Below are 8913 nucleotides of genomic sequence, written 5' to 3'. Positions count from 1 at the left end.
AATACTTCTAGTAGAGGGATTGGGACACTCATCCAGCCACACAACCTTTGAACTATAATCTGACCTGTCTAAGGGATGTGCTGGGGTAATGGTGGCACATAGATTGTAGGAGTGGCCAAACAATGACTGGCCTAACTTGAGACCCATACCACAAGAGTGAGCCCACCCCTGACACTGCCTACAGTGCCAAGACCCAGAAGCTGGATCGCCCAGAGCCCTAGGATATAATCAAACATGACTCAAGAAACAAAATGTCAATGTATTGATGCCTAACAGTATTTCGCTATACTCATAGATTGGTTTCTACCCCAATTGTCATCAGAGAGGCTTCATCCAGCAACTGAAGAAAACAGATGTAGAGACCCACAAACAAACATTAGGCAGAGCTTGGGGATTCCTACTGGAGAGAGGGAGAAAGGCTGATAGGAGCCAAAGGCATCATGAACATCCCTGGGCTCATAGGGGCTCACAGAGACTGAACTGGCAACCAGGGAACCTGTATGGAACTGATGGGAGGCCCTCTGCATAGATGTGACTGTTGCATATCTTTGTTTTCTTGTGGGACTCCTAACAATGGGAGCAGGGACTGTCCATGATATTTTTTCTGGCTTTTGGGACCTTATTCCTCCTACCGGGTTACCTTGTCCAGACTTAATATGAGGGGAGGTGCTTAGTGTAACTGCAACTTGATATGCCATGGGATACCTACCCCTTCCTCAACAGAAACAGAGGAGAGTGGATTGGAGTTGCAGACGGGAGGTAGGGGAGAGAACGGGAAGAGTGGAACTGTGGTACAGATGTAAAATTAATAAATACATTTAATTTGAAAAGAAGACCATATAACATGATTACATTGTTTTAAGCAATACACTATGACCACATGCATCAAAATGTTCACACAGTTGCTGTATATGTGTGTGCATATGAGTATATAAAATTGTATTGAAAAAATTAATTTATATGTTCACCAAAAATGCCCACTCCTTTATCCACATGCCATCCTGTTAGCCTTTTTGATGTGACAAAATTGTCTCCTTTTAGAGATTAATTTTGTCACATACAGGCATCCATTATCCTAGTGGTAATGGTGTTATGTGCATACACACACACAGATATTTGTTCAGTTTCAAGCATTCTTTTCTATTTACTCACAACAAAACACTTGTATGTAGTTGGATGTTTTTCTCTTTCTTGCCTGGTCCCACTGGGCCAGTTTTCTTTCTTACCCTTCCAGTCTCTGCAACCACTTATAAAATAGTACTCAGAGGCTGATATTAAATTATAATTGTTTGGCCAATGAGTCAAACATATTACTGACTATCTCTCTCTTATAAATTTACCCATTTCCATTAATCTGTGTATTGCCACTACAAGGCTGTGGCTTACCAGTAATTATCTGGCATGTTACTCCCTTGGTGGCTACCTGGCTTCTCCCAACTCCACCTTCTTTTTCTCTGTTTAATTCTGTTTGGATTTCCTGCCTAACTATATTTTGCCTGGCCATTGGTTAAATCAGCTTTATTTATCACCCAATAAAAACAACATATTTTCACAGCATACAGAATGACAATTTCAATTTCACAAGAGTATTCCAATTTATTTTCTCCAATGTATTAAAATTATAAATCATAAAATTAGTACATATAACATGAGATCTGCCAACTTATAAAGTTTTAAAGCACACGGTTCAGTATTGTTAACTGCATGGGATTGCTTAATGACAGATTTCTAGAATTTATTTTATCTTCTTTTGTTAATTAGACTTTTTTTTGTTTTAAAAAAATTAAAGGTCCCTTACTGGTCCTGCTTCCATGAGTGGCCAAAAGCAAGGGAAAGGGGAGGGCAACCAGCTGGTGCAGTGAGGGTCATCTCCACACAGATCTAAACAGACAAATGCAGAGTCACTATTGTGGTTAGAAGTTGGTAGCATGGGATGGGAGGATGAGGAGTTGGGGTCTTATTTAAAAAGTAGGCTTCCCCCAAACAAAGCCTGGGAAGGGACTTGGTGCTCTTCAAGCCAAGAGAAATAACAGGATTAGAAGCAGTTTGGAAAGGCCAGAACCATCAGGATGGAGGGAAGAGGATGGTGGGGGGCAATTGGCAACTGGGGTGAAGGGATTACCTTCCCCCTGCTGGGATTCTCACAGCCCCTCTGGGATAGCAGGAAAAGTGCATTCTGCAACCCCTATGAGCAGGTCTGGGGCTGCTAGATGCTCTAGGTAGTGGGCTGGAGGCAGCTCACAAAGGCTTGCTCTTGAGAGATGACAGTGCTGCCACCTAGTTTTTCTGCCAGGGCACAGTGGTCCTTGACCTTCCTGTAGCAGTTTGCTTGTAATTCATTCTTGATTCCTGCCAGCTTCTTCTTGAAGACATCCTTGGAGCAAACATAGATCACTTTGCTCTTAAGGGGTGCACTCTCAAGGAACCAGAAGTTGAATACCAAGTCCTCCTTCTTGCTCTCCTTGGTCTGATAGGTTGCATCATAGAGAGCATAGCATCAGTCCTTGTCTGGCAGCATCTTAACAAAAGTGGTATAGGGGTCGTCTACAGTCTTCCCATATCTCTTACCAGGATCTCCTTGTACTCCTCCAGGATGAATTGTTGTCCTCACTTAGGCAGAAGAGCACTGCTTTCTTGTGTTTCTTCACTTCTCTTGCATTGAAGACTTGTACACTTTCATGTCATTGAACACCTTGTGTCTTCTACTACAGTTAGCCCCTCTACCAGAAGTGACAGTATTAAAGAACCATCCTTCCAGCAGCTATCATTTGCTGTTTGGATAAGGGTGGGATTTCAAGCTCACCTCTTCCTCTTTCCATACTGGGATTTTGTATGGTTTAAACATGCATTGAGCTGTGCATGCTATCATAACTCATGAGTTCATATGTGCAGATGCTCTTTTGTGTTCAGAAAACTGTTTTTCTTTACTCATGCATTGCCTTTGACCCTTATAATCTTCCTCCCATCCACAATGGTCCTTAAATCTGGGGAGAAAAGATGAGACACATGTCCGTTTAGGGCTGATTGTTCTTTAGTCTCTTATTCTCTACACCTTGGCCAGTTATGTACATCTGTGATAATCACATTCTCTGCTCAACTTTGCTCTCCCACTGTCTACCTCAATTTAACCCATCCTACCCTATTATTTTTCCTTTAAGCTTTGATACTTCTGTGTTATTTCTTCACTTCCTGAAAAGCAATCCTAATAGTCCCTTACTAATTTCCTGGCATCTGTTAGAAGCCATAGGATTCTAAATTATTTTGAGTTCCATGAAGACATCATGTCTGGGGAGACAGAAATGGATCCTATAGGTAGACTGTTTAAAATGTAGAATACTGAGCTGATGCCCAATTCTCCTTTCCTCTGAAGAGTGGCCATTAAGCTGTCCCAGTGACTCTCTGCTGTATTTTAGGTAGATCAGCAGCAGGACTCCTAGCTTTCCTTTGTTTTCAGCAGTCCACATGTAGTTGAAGTATGCTAAGACCTATCACATCTCTGTGATAGGAAAAACAGAAATTTCTCTGGATGGTCCCTCAAACCATAATTTTGGATGTATGTGCCAACTCATAATTCTCCAAAGAAAAGGTCAAAGGTTAGGGTTTTTGTCCTGTGTGTTTCTCCAGAGCGGAGGAAAGGATTATGCTAGTGATATTTTGCAAGTACAAACTGCCATTGTTGTTGTTGTTGTTTGGTTTTTAGTTGTTTTGGGTCTTTTTGGTTGTTTGTTTTGTAGTGGTGATGTGCATGATGCTTTTCCATGTCAGTGTGTATATACGAGGAAAACATAAACTTGCCCTTTAGAATATTTCTTCCACCAAAATTACTGAATGTTGACTTTACTTATATTTCATTTGTCAAGGAGCAAGTAGATGTTGAGAATTTTATTTTTATTGTACAGTAATGGACCAAGCAGAAGAAATATTGTGGAAGTGCTCCAGAAATGTTCTGACTGGCTTTGATTCACATGCTTTTGTATGTACCTGAAATGTAAGAACCTTTAGCTGATTTTTTGATGTTTCCAAGGGGACGTTGTCTACTCACTGTTGTTTAGTCAGTGTCTCTGTGGGGTACAGGTGTGTCTATTAAACTCTCATTGCATCACCTTGGGAATATCACCTTTACAGACTCCTCAGTTTCCTATTTCTCCATTAACTTCCCTAGATTAAATGACCTAGCATAGTCGCTCAGAACAGTAGCTTTCCGCACATGCTTTTGCCTTTGCAGTGGTCTAACGAAGCATAGCCCTGTTATAATTACACTTTTTCCTATTCATGACAAGTTCTTGAGTTGGCATAAGGCTTACTACAGTATTATGTCTATTTTTCTAAGTATTGTGGAAAATCATGAATTATTTTAAGCGTAAAATCTAAATAGTTACTAGAGAGACTACTAGATTACAGTAGACATCAGACAACACAGTTTTGGCAAAGACGATGCCAACAGAAATGGTAAAAAGTTATCATATCTGTGTAGTTGTTTTTTTTTCTTTTTGCTCTTTGGAGGCCCTCCACCAAGCTCCCAAATAAATATGTGGAGACTTACTCTTATTTATGAATGTCTGGCCTTAGCTTGGCTTGTTTCTTGCTAGCTTTTCTGACTTAAATTATCCTGTTTCTCTTTACCTATGTTTTGCCTCTGGGATTTTTACCTTTTATTATTCTATATATCTTTCATTCCTTCTTACTCCGTGGCTGGCTCTGTGGCTGGTTGGCTGGCCCCTGGTGTCCTCCTCTCCTCCTTTTGTCACTCCTTGTTCTTCTCTCTTGAGCATATTCTCTCTTGATTTCTTCACCTATTTATTTTCTCAGCCTGACAGCTGCAACTATTTCTCTCTTCTGCCTACCTATTGGTCATTCAGCACTTTATTAGACCTATCAGATGTTTTAGACAAAGCTTTAAAGAGTTTTTTTTCTTTTTTAAATTTAAATTAGAAACAATCTTATTTTGCATATCAATCCCAGTTCCCTTTCACTTCCATGCCTCCCACTGACCTCCCATCCCATCCTTCTTCTGCTCCCCAGGGAGGGTGAGGCCTTCCATCTAAAAGGTTAAACAAATGCAATATGAAACAATGCAACAATATTTGCATCATTAAAAAATATTCCATAGCATAAAAATACAATATATTTAAAGTAATATTCCATAATATATCTGAGCTATATTTTGAAATTTCCACCAACATCATTCAGTAAAATTACATACTGAAGGTTCGAGATACTGAATGAAGCTCTGGAGGTTTATTTCTTGCTGCAGTCAATTTTTGGGTGATGCATATTGTTCGTGAATATAATTTCTTATCTGTTACAATAAATCTTTCTGACAAAAGCTGCTGAACCCCACCGTCATGTGTGCACTTTATGCCAGCCGCCGGCCCGAGTTGGAGCCCAAATTAATGCACAGAGAGACTTGTATTAGGTTCAAATGCTGCTTGGCCAATGACTAGGATTCTCATCTGTTAGCTCAGTCTTAATTATCATAAACCTATATATTTTATAAGACTTATCTTATTGGACGCCTTATTGGCGTCCCTCCTTGCCGGTGGCTCACATCCCCGCGCTGGATGATGTGAGGGGGAAAGGGGGACTCTTCCTGTTTCTCCTTTCTTAAATATGAGTCTCCTTGCTAGTCACTTCCTGCCTGGAACACCACTTCTCTACTACATTTCCCAGAATCCTCTTTGACTCCTAGTCCTGCTTAACTTGCTGTCTCATTTGCCAAACAGTATTTTATTCAATAATCAATAACATGAACATACACAGTACATTCCCCATCACTTATCTTTTCCTTTCTGCATAATTTTTCCCTCATCAGATGAAGAAAAAATTTAGGAGATAAAAATGATAAACGTTTAGCATGGAATATAACAACCAACAGTTTCAACCTGTTAGCACTTTCCAGTCAGCTATCTCTCTTCTTAATAATAAAATTCCACAATATATGATTGATAGTCTTCTTTTTCCTTTTGTGATATCATTTACATGCTGCTTTTAAGTCTAGTCATAACAATGTAATTAATGATCTTGTAATAGAACCACACATTACAGAAGACAGCTTTATTATTTCACCAACTATGCCTAGAGGGGTGTTTAGTTTATCTAGATGTGTCTTTTGTCATTGCACTGACATTCAGAGGTTAAGTGCAGATGTGTATGATCTTGCTGGGGAAACAAGATGTCCTCTCCCTAATTCTTGTTCCAAGTAAAACTATCTTAAGCATTCATTCTTTGATGGAGTGACCATCCATCAAAGAGGTTGGTTATTTTCTGGTCAGAGGTAGAGGAATAGAGGTATATTATCATGGATTCATTTCCCATTTCCAACCACTACATAAGAATTTGAATTAAATTATCCATGACTGCTATTTACTCTGTATTCAATCACTTGCTCTATCAACAGCCTAAGTTGAGAGCAAGGGTTAAATGGGAAATAGAGTTAAGTAAGTCTTTGCAGAAATTCAGGGAACTATATGTGATGGCCTAGTGTATATTAACATAGTCAAGTAGATGTAAAATTAAAAATAATATAAAACAAATCACATCATGAATAACTAGGTTTATTCTCAGATATATATTTATAGCTACTGAATTTTTGTTGCTGTTTTGACACAGGGTCTCGAGATTATGGAGCTCTCTATGTAGACCAGGCTAGCCTCAAAGTCACAGAGCTATTTCTGTTGTCCTCTCTGGAATGCTGGAATTAAAGATATGCACGACAACAACACATTGCCACCAAGTTATTAGTCAAGGTTGCATCTAAATACTCAAATTAATATATATATATATATAATATATATATATATATATATATATATATATATCAGAATATATACATGCAATCAGACATGTGAAAAAGCTACTTTTCAAACACTTAATTACTTTCTTGACTACATGGACAAAGTTTGCTAAGCATTTTGAAATAGGATGAGCAGAACTCTGTAAAAACTTATGTGGGAATTGCCAAGTGACAATCATTTTTTAGTAATAAAACTCAACCCAAATGAGTGGTTAGTTTTTGTCTGTCTTTTTCAAGAAATATATCTTAACATTTTTCTTGAGCAAGCGAAACAGATACAAATATTCTATGCAACCTGGACCAATTTAACATTTTAAGAAATTATGCAGAAAAAACATTTCTGGCACAAAAGAAACAAAGATCAAGTGTACTTATTTAAAACAAAGTAGTTTGGGGCTAGTAATACTGCTCAATGGTTAAGAGCACTGGTTGCGCCCTCGAGAAAGCCTGGATTCAATTGCCAGCATTCTAGTTCCAGGGGTTCCAACACCCTCTTCTACCTCTATGGGTGCCAGGCACAGAGGTGGTACACAGAAATGCATGCAAACAAAACACCACATACATAAAATAAGATAAATATACCCAAAGTAATTAAACTACTATATTCTTAGGTTTTGTAGGCAGGATGATGCAGTTGTTCTGTGACTTGAAGTTAGAAATACTCTGTTTTGAGCATATATTTAACAATTTTGTGAATATATATAACAAAATAGGGAACAGTATGAAAATGAAGGCTTTATTTTTTTATATAGAAAATACTTGCATGCTCTATAGAACCTTTGGAACTGATTTTTATAGATAGATTTTCTTGGTATAGCCTTGGCTGTCCTGGAACTTGCTCTTTGGGCAGGCTTACCTTGATGTCTTAAGTGTTATGAAAAACATTTTGTTTTTATGTATATATAATCATAAAATTAATAGATATAACATATATAAGTATACAAGCCCAGGATTTCCATTTCTCAATATGACTGAAAAGCTTGTATTAGAATAAATTTACCAAAAATAATGATAGACAATAGATAAGCAATTTAATTAAATGGCATGAACTGTCTAACATAACCAGAGAGCAAACAAGACAGCCCAAACTTGAAAGGCCAGTACCTCAAAGACATGGGGAAATACTGAAGGGAGCCTGATATTCTCTGCCATTTTTACCCTACAGGAAGTGTTCTGATTCTTGGATAAGCATAGGCTACATGCTGAGGAGACAATTGTAGCTCAAAGATTTTTGACATTTTAACGGAGCTTAGGAGTGAAAACTAAATAAATAAAACTCATGAGTAGTGTTCTAGAAGAGAAGTGACTACATAATTTTTATACTTAAATTAAAAGGGAAAAGGACAGAAAATATCAAAAGAATGTTAGGGATAGATAAGATGTGTTGCTCAAAGAGGTAACATCTATGTAATTATAGTTCATGAAGGATGAAACAGCAATGATCTTGATGTAATACCTAAAACACATTTTTTACATACATTTGTCAGACAGAAACTTTTAAAACTAAGAAATATATCAAGCTAAACAATCAAAACACGACTGCAAATACCCACCGGGAAAAATGTAATGTAAAGCATATCTAGACAAATCTTTACAAAACAGTTGAAAATTAAATGAATAGCTATGGAAAACAGACAATTTAAAAAAGCCTAAACACATTAATATTAAAGGAGCAAAAAGCAAAAAGACATGGCTGAATTTTTTGCTAAAAATATGAGTCAAGAATGAAAAGAAAAACAGATTTCTGTGCATATATGTGGCATATGCTCACACTGCATAAGCATGTGGAAGCCAGAGGAGGATATTGAGTGAACTGTTCTATCATTGACCCCAGATCTAGTTTGCTATCTCCAATGATCCTCCTATTTCTGTACTGCACAGGGCTTTGCTTTATTGGCATGCAAGATGTACATGCAACTTTTGGGGGGAGTACTGAAAACATGAAGTCAGGTACTTGGTAGATAAGTTTATTCAATGAGCCAGCTCCACAGTCACAGAATAGTGAATTTAAAATAAGAAAGGACTGAAGAATGCTAGATACTGTAAAAGAGAAAATAAAAGTGATAAAGAAACAAAAGAAAACTTCTTAAAGATAAAAACTTAAAACTTGTAGATTTACA

The 8913-nt window shown here is 37.7% G+C and overlaps 1 pseudogene; it reads right to left on the bottom strand.

The window, feature by feature from the left end:
* Positions 1-2215: 2215 nt before the first annotated feature.
* Positions 2216-8031, bottom strand: LOC113837691 (annotated as a pseudogene).
* Positions 8032-8913: the final 882 nt, after the last annotated feature.

Source organism: Cricetulus griseus, chromosome X, assembly GCF_003668045.3.
Source record: "Cricetulus griseus strain 17A/GY chromosome X, alternate assembly CriGri-PICRH-1.0, whole genome shotgun sequence".
In the NCBI taxonomy this organism is placed as follows: domain Eukaryota; kingdom Metazoa; phylum Chordata; class Mammalia; order Rodentia; family Cricetidae; genus Cricetulus; species Cricetulus griseus.
Note: the sequence above shows the minus strand (reverse complement) of the source record. Positions and strands in the feature narration are given on the sequence as shown.